This window comes from Callionymus lyra, chromosome 16 (genome assembly GCF_982586985.1).
Source record: "Callionymus lyra chromosome 16, fCalLyr1.hap1.1, whole genome shotgun sequence".
Lineage (NCBI taxonomy): Eukaryota > Metazoa > Chordata > Actinopteri > Syngnathiformes > Callionymidae > Callionymus > Callionymus lyra.
The window spans coordinates 1,368,481-1,384,224 of NC_141833.1; the positions used below are offsets into that span (position 1 = coordinate 1,368,481).

A 15,744-nucleotide genomic window follows, 5' to 3' on the forward strand; every position below is an offset into this window, starting at 1 on the left:
TGCAAATTAAATGGGAGGGCCTAACGTGTTTTTGAAGCAGTGATTGGTTAGACAAGGAAAACAAACGTAAGCAATCGATGTCGATCTCAAATTATCGCTCCTGCAGCAACTAGTCTATAGCATCAACGCTGCATGAGTGGAAGAGCCTTTTCTGAAATCTTAGCAAACCAGGTTTATAAGTTGCCAGTGTTCATGTGCATGAGACTGATTTAACAACCCAGAGCCTCATGAAAGAAGTCCGTTCTTCTCCTACTTAAAACGGTCGAACACCTTTAGTTTATGTTTGGCAGTTTATCCAGTTCTATCACCAGCTCATATGGCACCATCAGTAGAGCGCTCACCTCTGGACCCTGAGCTCCGGGTTCGAGCACATATCACTTATTATAATTTTTACACAATTTAAAAAATAAATCTTCTCTGTGCTATTTATATATTTTTATATAGCAAAAACTTAGAGACATTGTTTTGAGAAATAACAATAGTAGGCTACGCTCTTTTATTTTTGTCTAGACAACTTTTTGTATAGTTTCACATAATTGACACCAGAGAGTTTATTCTGAAGAATGACTGCGTATAGCTGCGTATTTATATGATTTGTAAGACTTAAAGAGAGATAAAACATTGTGATTTTCTCACCCAGTTGTCCAGGAAATTAATAACTCATGAACTCTGATCACAAGAACAACGTAGTTAACAGGACACAAACGTAAACGCAGCACAACACATTATACAAAATATTTTATTTACTGTGATCTAATCTAATTCTACATCTACATCAGTGCTCATCATAGATCATTAGCAATAGAATATACACGTTTGATCTTCCCAGGATGTTCCAAAGTAAGCGGTGAAACTATGATGAAGATATGATGCTCGTCAAGGCAGTGGTAGTTGATCCAATGACATCACTGTAACAAATCACTGCTTTAGACAGTTTAGAGTTTTAGGATGTTCAACCTGCCTATTTCATTTGCATAGTGACAACGAAACAAAAGACAAAAAGTATAAATGCATAAATAAATATATGTTGAAATAACTAAATACATAAATAATTAAATGTCAAAATAAATAAAAGTTAAAATGTATAAATTAATTAATTATATATATGTACAGAAAAGCACCATTCTTCGACAAGAACAAAAATCATAAGTAAATTATGTATTTATTTATTTTTACATTTTGATATTTATTCAAACATTTATTTGATCCTGTAATATCCGAACCCCATTGATGAATTGCTCAATAGCTAAGACTTTTACCATTTCCTTTTCATTGTCAGTGTTAAACCTTTTGCCACCATTGTGTTCACTGACTTGACACTCTGTCTTGCTGTTTATGTGCCCAACGGTCAGGCTGGCAGATCAGATAGCAGTCAACATCGTCAACTGTGACCTCTTTTGCTCATCTATGACCTTAGGCCAGATGGATGAAAACCTATGTGTCAAACAAATATTTCCCCAGGAGTGTAACTGTCATTTTTTGTGTCATTTATCTTCAATGCAAGTCTTTATCTTCTCTCTCCGTTTAAACTGATTTAGATCCTTAATGGCTGTAAACCTGTCTGCTTGACAGTGTCACTTAACTTTGTTTTAGGATGTGCTTTATATCACAATGATTTATCTCACCTTATGCTTTATCTGTTGATCTCTTATTTGGAGCTACCTATTGTATTTTCTATTTCACGCATTTCTTCTCTCCTGTGATGCTATTTTGATACTTAATGTTTCTGAAATCTGGTTGTTCATTGTTGTTTTTTACTGTGCATTTCACCATGTCTGCCCAATACAGTGGTGTAGATGTCCAAAACAGATTTACAAATTCTGAAACAAAACAACATCTTTATGCTACAAAATTAAATTTTTCTGAAAAAAATTAAATTAAAAACATAATTAGAATTTAACTCTACGTTTTATCAAACCCAACCTCGATTCTATAAGTGCATGCGAGGCCCATCCAACAGAGCTTTGCTGATGGAACCCAGCAGGTGGCAGGCTCCTTCACCTATAAAAGGGCAGCCCTCCAATGAATAATCCCTCCAAAAGAACTCAGCCACAGGGGGGTTTACTTGATTGCGTCGCAGGAGGGCTTCGCATGTATTTGTGTAACCGGTTACAATAGGTATGGTAGGGTAGGTAAGGAAGGGCTGGTCGGGTTTATACTTCATGGACGCTTTGCTGGACAAGGTAGAGGTGGTGAACAGCACCTCTCTACTACTACTACTACTAAGGAACCAAAGGTCTGTTCGTGTGTATGAACCCCTCTACTTGCCCAAGACAGGCAGAGACTGCTTTCACGGGATACAACCGATGGAGACTAGCCAGGTTACCTCCAGTGAACCTGAGTCACCTAAGTCCAGACCAGCAAAAATCAGTTGAGAAGGTACTGAGGGAAGAGAGTGAGGCGTTGTCCTGTAACAGTACTGATATTGGTTGTATACCCTCATTGCAGATGGAAATCAGGTTAAACAATGAAACAACAGTCAAGAGGTCTTTCCATCCGAAAGGCCCTTTATAAGGAGATAAAGGAGTACATCCAAGGTCTGATTGTGAAAAGGTGGATTGTCAAAATGGCAAACCTAGTCACCCTAAGCTGCTATCGAACATACATGCAGAATTTCTCGCGTATCACCAAACCCCTCTATGATTTGCTGCAGGTTCAGTCCGACTTCTTGGCCTTCAAGTGGGCAGTGTGCGACAAGTTCAGGGACTACCACTACTACTACTACTATGCCCCACACTTTACCGTTTTCACAGATAACAACCCCTTGATCTATGTCCTCAGCACGGCAAAGCTTAATGCAATCGGACACTGTTGGGTGGGACAGCTGGCAGACTTCCACTTCAACATAAAAATCTGCTGAGCGAGAGCAACTAGTTTTTGCTGCTGTTTACCGAAGGGTTGCTCTCACCCACCTGTATGACAACATCTGTCATGTCGGCATTGAGAAAACCCTGAGCCTGGCCCGAAAGTGATTCTACTGGCCTTTAAGAAAATAGAGATCGAGGAATACATTACAAGGAAGTGTCAGTGCATAAAGCAAAAGAAACCAGGAAGACACGAGAGAGCGCCAATGGGCAGTATCACATCTAAACACCGCTCTTGAGCTTGTGTGCATAGTCTTCCTTCACCTTGAGTCATGAAAACATGGGTTGGGTATATACTTGATAGTGGATAATTTCACCAGATTTGCCCAATCATACCCAACCAGGAATCATACCACCAAGACAGCCCAGCCTGTCATTTCAATGACCGTATTCCTAAATTTGAATACCCCTATAAGTTCACCATGACCAGAGCGAGAATTCAATAGATACTGTAAGGTGACAAGCAAAATCCACAAAGTTATGTAGAGAAATGGAAAGGGAGAATGGAAGAAGCTTTGGAAAATGATGTAATCTTAATTCTGTAAGACACGCTCAATTCACTTTAAGAGAAACAAGCTTCACTGAACCTCTACTCTTTGTTTAAAAGATCAGCTGCTTCTGAATAATGCACAGAGGAGGACAGCAGCCTCTCCAGTAGATCCGCTGCAATGATCAATAACTTTCTGTTTTTTTTTCAACAATTTTTATTACAACATGAACATGGAGAGAATTGTCTTGTTTACTCAAGAGAGGATCTGCTGTCACTGAAGTCAATGGCACAGGCTGGAGATCGTAACAATATCCCGATGGAGCTTCAGTGCCGCTATCATGGATGTAGAACCAGCAAGAAAATAAAGGCTAGGCTAATGGACTATCGAAGACATCTCAGACCATAGATCCCCACAATCATGTCAATTCATTGAAAAACAAGGTCGACGAGCTGACTGCCCTCAACAACCAGCGGATCTACAGAGAGGGCTTATCATGTATGTGAATAATGCCGGTGTAGCCCGGGACACGTTACTGTGAAGAAAGTCTTCAATTCAATTCAATTAAATTTTATTTAAAGTGTATTATCATAACAAAGTTATCTCAAGACACTTTACAGTTGAAGTAAGACTATAGTTGAGAAAGGTAAATCAGATCCCAGCAATTCATCTTGTGTTGTCAGGATATAGAACTATTGGCTGTAAGCCTGCGGCCATACTATCTACCGCGCAAATTCAGTCACGTGATCGCTCTGTGTGTTTACATTCCTCCGAATGCTGCAGCTCCATCTGCCTGTGAGAAGATTCACACAATGACAGCTAGACTTCAGAATGAGCATCCTGGCCCTTTTATTATCATCTCTGGGGATTTTTATCAAGCCAACCTGGACTCTAAACTGCCTACTTTCCACCAGGCAGTGGATTGTCCACGAGGTATAACAGGACAATTGACCTTCGATATACTAACTTGAAGGATGCGTACATAGCCAAATCTCTTTCTACACTTGGTCCGATCATAACCTGGGCCACCTACAGACACAAAGGACAACTACAGGAGATGGTTGGAGGAGAAGCTGAACAGGGACAAATAAGAGAGGTCTGGGATGGTGTTAATACCATCACTGGACACAAGACCATGTCCTCTATGCCAGTGAACATGGTGGAGGAGGCAAAAAGTCTCAACAACTTTTTCAACAGGTTTGAGCAGGCCACCTCACCCTCAATGCAGCTCGCTTAGGAACCTGCCCAACCTTCCTCTGCTCCACACAGCCACTTCCCAGCATTATCTTACTCCAGGTACGCAATGTACTTCGGAAGATTTGTCCAAGGAAGGCTACTGGTCCTGACAAGGTGTCTACTCGGCTGCTAAACACTTGCACTGCTGAACTAGCTGAGCCGCTCCAGCATGTCTTCAACCTCAGTCTAAAGCTGGGGAAAGTACCACAACTCTGGAAGACTTCCTGTATCGTTCAAGTCACGAAAAAGAGCCGGCCGAGTTAGCCGAACGGTGGCACTGACTTCACAGCTGATGAAGACACTGGAGCGGCTGGTCCTCAAACATCTCAGGCCAGAAGTCCAGCACCCACAAGAATCCCTACAGTTTGCCTACCAGCACGCATTTGATGTAGAAGCTGCCACCCTTCACCTCCTGCATCAGACCTACTCCCACCTAGATAAAGGAAGCGGCTCAGTGAGGATCCTGTTCCTACACATTTCTAGTGCCTTTCCCACCATCCAGCCCACTCCACTGCAGGACAAACTGACAAAGATGCATGTGGACCCTGGCCTGGTCTCCTGGATCTCGGACCATCTCACTGATCGACCACAGTATGTCAGGCTGAAGGACATCACGTCTGACACTGTGGTGTGCAGTACAGGAGCACCACAGGGGACAGTACTGGCCCCTCTCCTCTTCACCATATACACTTCAGACTTCTACTACAACTCCGAACTGAGTCTCGTCCAGAAGTATGCTGACGACATATTGTTGGATGCATCAGGGACAACAGCAAGGTCAAGTAGAGGAGTCTGATACTTGACTTTGTGGACTGGAGTGAGAAGAACCACTTGCAGCCGAACAACTCAAAAACCAACGGGCTGGTCTTGGACTTTGGGAGGTCCAGGACAAAGCCACGTCCAGTGTACATCAGAGGCGACGAGGCGGAGATACGTAGTTGACAACTATAAGTACTTCGGTGTGTGGCTGGACAGTAAACTGGACTGGTCCTGCAACACAGACCATGTGTATTAGGACGTTCAGAGTAGACTGTACTTTCTGAGGAGTCTCCGATCATTTAACATCTGCAGGAAACTCCTCTGCATGATCTACCTGTTTTTGGTGGCAAGTGTCCTTTTTTATGCTGTGGTGTGCTGGGGTACGGGTCCAGGAGGAGTGTCAACTGGTTGGACAGGTTGATTAGGAGGGCTGTCAGTGGTTGGCATGAAGTTGGACTCACTGGTGACAGTTGCAGAGACGAGATCACGCAACAAACTACTGTCCATCATGGATGATGACAGTTATCAGTGAGCAGAGATGCAGATGGAGTGCACGAATGCTCCTTCCCAGATGCAACACTAATGGTTTCAGGGACTTATTCATTCATTGTGCTATTAGGCTGTTTAATTCTGATGTTTGGGGAGGTAGTGGAGCGAAAAGATGATTCTATTCCATCTCAATCTTTGTATCCTTAGTCTCCCAGTCAGCTGTTTCAATCAATTCAACTCAGTTTTATTTAAAGTATCTTATCATGACAAAGTTATCTCAAGACACTTTACAGTTTATGTAAGACTATAGTGGAGAAAGGAAAAACAGATCCCAGCAACTCAATAATGAGTAAAACACATTGTGGCGTTTGGCGAGGAAAAACTTCCTTTTCGGAGGCAGAAACCTTGAGCAAAACAGCAGCTCAGGAGGTGGAGCCCTGGGTCTCCGGGAGATAAATAAAAAGTGTGGGTTTAAACTGCACAGGTGATGAATGTAATGCAGAAAAGGAAGCATATACAGAGCTCAGTGTCTAAAACTCCTCCAGCAATCTAAGCCTATAGAAGCTTAAGAAAAACAAAAAGGAGCTGATTCAAGCAGAGCCCGAGTCAGTCCTTATTATAGGCTTTATCGAAAAGTAAGGTTTTAAGATTGTGTTTGAAATTGTATTCTTAATTCTACTGGAAGCCAATATTAAGAGGACAGCATAGGGGAAAAGTGTTCGCGCGTCAGCCTCGATGTAAAAAAAAAAGCATGGATGACTTTCTCAGTAGCATCCAAAGGTCAGTGAGATTTGTTTAATTTGTGAGTTAAATGATAAGTCCTCGTCAAAGCAGACACCCAGATTCTTTACCGTGGTGCTAGCCGCAGGGACAAGTCCATTTTGGAAAGCTAGATCATTAGTTAACGATTGTCTGAGATGTTGTGGACCAACTATTAGAACCTCAGTTTTGTCGGCGTTCAGTTAAAGGAAGTTTTTGGACATCCAGGACTTGATATCTGTAATACAGGACTGTAGTTATGTTAACTGATTTCTTTCATCTGGCTTTGTTGACAAGTAGAGTTGAGTGTCATCGGCACAACAGTGAACGTTTATAGAGTGTCTTCTGATCAAGTCCCCTAGTGGGAGCATATAGATTGTGAATAGGATTGGACCAAGAACAGAACCTTGTGGGATACCATAGCTGACCTTAGTGTGTGTCGATGAGAGGTTGTTGACATGTACATAGTGCTTCCTATCTGACTGGTTCCACGTATGCCTATTTGGTTTTCTAATCTTTATAGATGAATTTGGTGGTCAACAGTGTCAAATGCAGCACTGAGATCAAGAAGAACAAGACTTTTCGAGTGGGGAAAATTTGTTCGAAACGCTAAGGGGTTGATGATGCTCCGTGGGTTTTGGTCTGGAACTATTCCTCCCACAAACAATCATCCACCGACCCTGGTTTCCCGGCTGCTCGGGAATTGCTGGAGGAGAACTGGCTGCTCAGCCATGTGGCTGCGCACTGTAAGTAAGTAATTTGTATTTATAGAGCGCTTTTCCAGACCAGGGTCACAAAACGCTTAAACAAACAAAACAAAATTCAATAAAATATATACTTTAAAGGTCAAGATCCAGCCTTACACTCCAGCTCGGGCTCTGAGGTCTGTGGATCAGAATCGACTGATGGTTCCACGCACACGGTTCAGGACCAGAGGAGAGAAATCCTTCCAGGCTGTTGCTCCTAAGCTTTGGAACGATCTTCCTCTCTCTCTGCACTTGATGGAGTCTACTGACTCCTTCAAGAAACATCTTAAGACATTTTTATTTGTTCAGGCTTTTCCTTGATTTTCTGGAACTCCTGTCTTAGTGAGACTGGCTAGCTAGCGGTTTAGCTTTGATAGTGCACAACCGGCCCTCTAGTCCAATAAGCTTCACCTCCAATCTAGCTAACAGACTACACTACACAACTGCTGTTATCACTAAAGGAGTTTGAATCGAACTAAACATCTGACACACCGAGCAGGACAGAACAGAGGAGGGAGAGGGACATGGTAAGAATTTTTCAACATATGTATAACAGGGATTCAAAGTGTTCTCTTATCTGGTGGGGCATTTCCCAACCTGTTTGTGCTTTGAAAACACTTCCACTACTGTTTATGTATTTATGGAAGCCAGGGAGGTCATTTACCTTGAGCCTGAGATAACGCAAGGGATACCACAAACACATTTGTTTTCTGGCCATTGGTCGCATTGACCCTGGGATAACACAAGGGTTAATCCCCTTGAAAGGATTGCAACATTATCACTCCCATCAAAACCTATTGATGCTTCTGCCTAAATTCGTGTTGACCTGGCTACAGAAAAACGTAAAATCACTGCGGAAGAAAACTGGACGTAAACCTTTGCAAGCATGGGGAGAACATAAAAACTGCACACAGAAAGGCCACATGATGCCTGAAGCTGGAAACAAACCACCATATTTATTGCTGTGAGGTGGTTGTCAAATTCAATTAAATTGTATTTAGGTTGCCAAAACACAACTAAGTTATCCCACTATACGGTTCTAAATAATTATATGTAAGAGAAGAGAAAAGTAGGTTCAACCATAGGTGGAGAGGAAATACCTTCTTTTAACAGACAGACCCCTGAGCAGAACTGTGACCAGCTGTGAGGGAGAGGTGTAGCAGGGTCCAGGTAGGACCATTTAGAGGAATGTGGAGCTATTTGCACTGCAAGGTCTAGCCGATTCTGGATCCAACAGTATGCTCCATAGGTACTGCGAAATGGGGTGGAGCACTGGGGCTCTGGCTGGGATGGAAATGAAGCGAGATAGTTAGATAAAGGAAAAAGAGACGTGGAGCTTGGTGTTTAAAGAACTTCCCCCACAGTCTGAGGACATACTAGTAGAAACTGAGTTAAAGCAAGTTTTGGGTCAGCCAGGATTTAGTAATGCATGAATGTAGTGCTAGCTGAGTACTTTCATCATCGCTTCTTGATGATTATGGTTTGTCGTTGTTGGCATAAGTAAAACTGTATGCGTTTCCTATATTTACTAGTGCAACCATAAAAAAATCGTAATATGATCTGGCAGAGAACAGAACCTTCTGGGACACCATAGTTGACTTCAGTATGTGTTAATGAGAGGGAATTAATATGTATATAGTGATGTCTTTTTGTCCCTCGAGGAAATCATGATGCAAGTTCAACATGGTTGTTTTTTCACTATTGTTTACCTACTAAAATTGATTATTTGGGCTCCTTTCCCACACAAATTGATCAATAATTATCTACATTCCCTTGAGCTTCCCTCAACAAACCCTTTCATATTACCTCTGTTGTCAGACGAAGATGGTTCTCCCTGCAGCGTGCAAGGGAATAAAAGTAGGAGGATGATTATCTGGGAGGAATGTGACAGATAATGTATGGAGATGTCGCGTGGCAGCAGCTGGAGACGGAGACAGGCGGTATTCAGGAACAGCAGTAGTGTTGCCCAGCGGGGTGGGGGAAGGAGGGGTGTCCTCATTTCACGAGGTGCATTTGTCCAAATTGAGAAGAAGAAAATATACTTTCTTTCACAAGCTTGTGGGAAGTGTCATGAGAGACACTGCACACAGAGGCATCCTACATCATCCATGTCCTGTCCCCGAGAGATCAAACACTGCTAAAAAGAAAACATTTAAACCATACATAAAACTGAACTTATCGACCCTTATCTTGCTCACAGAAAACACACATAACTGCACAGTGGCTTTAATTGATTTCTTCAGACTGATTCAGACCTATTTGACAGATTTCCAATATAAATAGATATCCTTTAGTTGTTGTCAATTTAGAAATATGTTATTTTCTGATATAACCGAGTCGTTATTATCACTGATATGGTATTCCAAATGTCAGTAACCATGGCGACATTATTCGTACAAAAAACTTGACTTAAGTCTGTGTTTGAACTGGATGATCTCATCAGCTCAAAATCTTTAGAAGAGAGTTATGACTCATTTATGATTGTCATGGTGACGTGGCAGACGGGGATTGGCAGGTTTTGCAGATCCTGAGTCGGTTTGTGGTAATACATATGTTAGTTGACTTGACTTGAATGTAAGGCATTGATTCTTACTATATGTTATCAAGTTGTTAATTACCCAATCTTCTTTTCAAAAACAAGCAACACATGACTCAGAATGTTGAGGACATCACTTAGATCTGTGGTCATGTTTATTACATCGCAAAACAGTGCTGACAATTAAGCCACTTATCACAACCAAACATTACTCTCATCCGCATCCTAATCGAATTTGTTACTAATAGTAAACAAAATTGCATTTACATTTGAAAGCAACACAGAATGAAAACATAAAGTCGTTATTTAATGATTTCTTGATAATGATGCTACTTTTCCCTCTAGTTGAGAAAGATGCACAAGCACCCTGAGATAAACTGAATTTGACTCCAATAAGTGAACCAGAGTTTTATACTTCCTTCAGTTTCATGTGGTTTTCTTTATTCACTCTGGCTTATCTAGTAATAGATAAATATTTTCTCTTCCTCCCTGTGTTCTGCCCCTGGCATTGAAAGTGTATGTTGTTCTTAACGTGTTTGGGATACGTGTCTGTACCTTTAAGAGGGAATGCTATAAGGGAGGGGCTGCTAGTTAGTTGACCGGAAGTCACCTGCACGTTATTCACGTAGAGAGCATGCAGGAACAAAAGTTTGATCAGCTCATCCATTAAGATTTAGTTCTTCATCTTCTTGTTTGTTAAAGCAACGTCTGTAAGTATTATCTTTATTTTCCATGTGTTGGATTATAGATTTACCGTTGAATGCTTACTGTTTAGCTTTATTAATACCTGTCTTATGTTTGTACTGTCTTTACAGTTTCACGAAATTACCATTCAACTACATGAGTAATCCTCAACACGCTGTGGAGTTTTTTGGGAAACGTTTAGCTGATTGGAGAGTTAGCTTGCTAGGCTAGCGAGCCCAATACAATGAAAAGATGGCAACACAGCTAACAAGATAGTCGAAGACAGCCATCTTACAGAGCTAAATTGCTAAGCGGCTAACGGAAAGAAATCCACCCAGCCTGCAAACCATCCTACGGAGCTAAATTGCTAAGCGGCTAACGGAAAGACATCCATACAGCCTGTACGCCTTCATACCTGTTGCTGGTATTAAAAACGCACCGTCATTATGTCAGCAGCTAACGGTAAAAACAAAGAAAACGGAGATAATAATTCCGTGAGCTCTCACTCTTCCAGTACATCGTCCAGCTCAAAGATGTCTATGGCTGTGGCCATGGCCAAAGCAAAAGCTGAAGCAGCGCAAGCTAGAGCGGCACATTCAAAAAAGGAAATTGAATTAAACGTAGAGCAAGCACGTATTAACGCCACTCTTGATGCATTAAACGAAGAGAAAGAAAAAGATGCTGCCATGGCAGAGGCTGATTCTCTGATGGCTTATTTGAGAGAACAGGGTTTCGAAACGGTCAGTGAGGCTTCCAGTAAAGTATCAAAAAAAAGCAAAGAAGAGCGTACTGCTGCTTACGTGACAGAGCAGGCCAGTATGACTGCAGTTCATTTGCCAGCTAATATAAATGGTAACAATCTCACATTGCCATCCCCTGTACATCAGCCTATCAATGGAACGCCCTGTGGAGTTGGATGCGACCACTCTCAAACCACCAATGCCCTCGCTAAATATCTGGCCCGCAGCCATCTTGTGACATCAGGACTTACCGTATACGATGTACAGACAATGAACTACTGGTCATGGAAGACGTCGTTCCATAGTGCTATTGACAACCTGGACCTGTCTGCTGGAGAACAGCTCAACCTCCTTACCAAGCATCTCGGAAAAGAGCCAGCAGAACAGGTTAAATGGATTAAATCTGTCAATATCAAACATCCGCCCACTGGATTGACTATGGCATGGGAGCGGCTCGACAAGCTATACGGCGCTCCGGAGGCCGTCGAACAGGCCCCCTTTGGTAAACTGGAAAGCTTCCCCAAAATCACAACAAAGGATCCACAGAGACTTCGCGATCTAGCAGATCTGTTGTCAGAGCTAAAAGCAGCTAAACAAGATAGCTACTTCACCGGCCTTGCATACTTGGACACTTCAAGAGGAGTCAATCCTATAATCGAGAAACTCCCACACAACATTCAGGAAAGGTGGATCTACTTTGGATCAGGATACAAACGTGACCATTTAGTCAGTTTCCCTCCTTTCTCTGTGTTTGTAGACTTCATTCGCAAAGAGGCTAAAGCTCGTACAGACCCAAGCTTCAACCTCTTCACACAGGTTCCAGCAGAGAAAAAGGACAAGTGGGAGAGGCCTATGAAGGCGCCTGTATATGTTCACAAGACCCAAGTCTCTTCAGTGGACAAGCCTGAGTCAAGATTAGGTAACAAACCAGCAGACCCAAGCAAACACTGCCCCCTACATGGAAAGCCCCACTCCCTGGGGAGATGCAGAGGCTTTCGCGAAAAGAGTTTAGAGGAACGCAAACAGCTACTCAAAGAACATTACATCTGCTTTCGCTGTTGCTCTTCCACAGAGCATCTCGCCAGGAACTGCTCTGCCGATGTCAAATGTATGAAATGTGAAAGCACCAACCACACGACAGCACTACACCCTGGACCAGCAACCTGGAAGTCCAAGTCGTCCCCTCCCGTGTCAGATTGCGGGGAGGAGGACAAAGCGGAGGACCAGGAGGTCACTTCAAAATGCACACAAGTGTGTGGCGAAGGATTAAGTGCGAGAGCCTGTGCTAAGATCTGTCTTGTCAGCGTGTACCCCACTGGACACAAACAGGAGTGCAAGAAAATGTATGCAATACTCGATGAGCAAAGTAACCGCTCCCTTGCACGGTCAGAGTTCTTTGATGTCTTTAAGATCTCTGGGTGCTCCTACGCATACACTCTCAAGACATGTGCAGGGCTTAAAGAGACAGCGGGGAGAAGAGCCATCGGTTACACTATTGAGTCACTGGATAAGAAACTTAGCTTTCCTCTACCTACGCTCCTCGAATGCAACGAGGTCCCTGATAATCGAGCTGAGATACCTACCCCGGACGCAGCACGCCACCATACTCACCTGAAACGCATTGCAGATGAAATACCACCTCTCGATCCTCATGCTTATGTACTCCTCCTTCTGGGTAGAGACATCCTGAGGTTACACAAGGTCAGGGATCACATTAATGGTCCAGGCAATGCACCCTTTGCCCAAAGACTGGACCTAGGGTGGGTCGTCATCGGCGACGTTTGCCTTGGAGGCGCACACAGACCACCACAGGTGAACAGCTATAAAACATCCATCCTGGAGAACGGTCGTGCTACCCATCTACAGCCATGCAACAACCAAATCAAAGTGAAAGAGGTCTTCAGTCAAGCACCTACATATCAAAACCATCCAGTACCTACCTTCACATACAGCTCAGGGAAGCTAGCAGAAGACAGCTTAGGCCAAGCCATCTTCACTCGTACTGCCGATGATCACAGACTTGCACCTTCCATGGAGGATCTAGAGTTCCTTCACATCATGGATGCCGAGTTCCAACAAGACAGCTCCAAAAGCTGGGTCGGACCTCTGCCTTTCCGATCGCCAAGGCAACGGCTGCCCAACAACAGGAGACAAGCGCATAACCGCCTCCTCTCGCTCCGCCGCACCCTAGAAAAATGGCCGCAGATGAAGGCCCACTTTCTAGAGTTCATGCAGAACATGCTTAGCAGAGGACATGCAGAGATCGCTCCACCCCTGACAGTTGCACCCGTCTCTGTTCACGGAAGGTTGATACTCAGAGATCTCACCACGCAGGCAGAGGATTGGGACTCACCACTCCCAAAACACATGGAGATTGAGTGGACAAGATGGAAAGAGTCGCTTCAGGACTTACAGGACCTCCAGATACCTCATCCGTACACGTCGCAGCTGTGGCCTACATTAAGGTGACCAGCCACGGAAACCAACCCGAGTTTGGCTTTGTCTTTGGGAAGGCAAAGCTGGCGCCTCAGCCTGACCTAACTATCCCAAGGCTAGAACTGTGCGCAGATGTACTTGCTGTGGAGATAGCTGAGTTGATAGTTGAAGAGATGAATGGCCCATGGGCATCCTCACCAAGACCTTTCCAGGAGAAGATGGACTGGTTCGGAAAGTCGAAGTGGAAGTCATCAAAGGTGGAACCAAGAAGATTTTCTTTCGCCCTGTTACAGAAGTTGTTCTGCTTCTGTCTACAAAGACTGATTCTGTTAATTAATGTGGAGTCTTGTAAGACCCCAAGCGGGGAGTGTTCTGCCCCTGGCATTGAAAGTGTATGTTGTTCTTAACGTGTGTGGGATACGTGTCTGTACCTTTAAGAGGGAATGCTATAAGGGAGGGGCTGCTAGTTAGGTGACCGGAAGTCACCTGCACGTTATTCACGTAGAGAGAGCATGCAGGAACAAAAGTTTGATCAGCTCTTCCATTAAGATTTAGTTCTTCATCTTCTTGTTTGTTAAAGCAACGTCTGTAAGTATTATCTTTATTTTCCATGTGTTGGATTATATATTTACCGTTGTATGCTTACTGTTTAGCTTTATTAATACCTGTCTTATGTTTGTACTGTCTTTACAGTTTCACGAAATTACCATTAAACTACATGAGTAATCCTCAACACGCTGTGGAGTTTTTTGGGAAACGTTTAGCTGATTGGAGAGTTAGCTTGCTAGGCAAGCGAGCCCAATACACATATGTTAGTTGACTTGACTTGAATGTTAGGCATTGATTCTTACTATATGTTATCAAATTGTTAATTACCCAATCTTCTTTTCAAAAACAAGCAACACATGACTCAGAATGTTGAGGACATCACTTAGATCTGTGGTCATGTTTATTACATCGCAAAACAGTGCTGACAATTAAGCCACTTATCACAACCAAACATTACTCTCATCCGCATCCTAATCGAATTTGTTACTAATAGTAAACAAAATTGCATTTACATTTGAAAGCAACACAGAATGAAAACATAAAGTCGTTATTTAATGATTTCTTGATAATAATGCTACTTTTCCCTCTAGTTGAGAAAGATGCACAAGCACCCTGAGATAAACTGAATTTGACTCCAATAAGTGAACCAGAGTTTTATACTTCCTTCAGTTTCATGTGGTTTTCTTTATTCACTCTGGCTTATCTAGTAATAGATAACTATTTTCTCTTCCTCCCTATCAGGAACTCATGCAAACACATCATTGTTCATTGCTTCCCTTTTTGGATCCAACCCGATGATGGAAGGTGAAAATGTGAATGAAAAGTACTTTACCTGGGAGCATCACACTAATTACACGGTGGATGAACGTGCGAACAGATATGCAGACTTACTATACTACTTAGTTTTCTTGTGAAGGTGGTAAACATTAACAGCAAGCAAAACACATACAAACAATGTTAGGGGGCTATTAAAAGACACCATGTCATTATTCGCAGTAATTGCTCCCATGGTAGAGGTGAATAAGACACCACTGTGGAAGAATAAAGTGAGTGAAAAAGAGGAAGACAGCCAACATCTAACATATGATACATCAGTCTAAAAATACCAACCACATTATCTGCTGGCTATCTGCAGATTTGTGTACATGTCTCCAGTACATTTTTCTTCATTTGGGTTGTCAGGATATTATTAGTTAGTAAAACATGGTTTGATTCCTGAAGACTTCCTAGCTTTGACAATGACTGTATTAATAATTTAATTTAAAATTGTTTATATTTTAGTCTCTGCAGCTACAAAATCTTCTCTTAACTTCCTATGGTATTTATTTCAAAAAGAAAAAAAAGAAAATTGCACATTCTATACATTGCACACTTCTATGTTCTGATCAAAACGATAATACGGATATCTAATTCAGCTACTTAATCAATAGCAGCTCGGGCTGGAATTAACCCGGCATG

The 15,744-nt window shown here is 42.6% G+C and overlaps 1 protein-coding gene across 1 annotated transcript in view; it reads left to right on the forward strand.

Annotated features, from left to right (window-relative positions):
- Nucleotides 1–4,420, forward strand: part of cbln12 (cerebellin 12) — a 210,443-nt gene extending 206,023 nt beyond the window's left edge. The window contains exon 4 of the mRNA XM_087810545.1: nucleotides 4,407–4,420. The gene's annotated coding sequence lies outside the window, so the exon portion shown is untranslated. The remainder of the gene's footprint in view (nucleotides 1–4,406) is intronic.
- The last annotated feature ends 11,324 nt before the right edge of the window (nucleotides 4,421–15,744 follow it).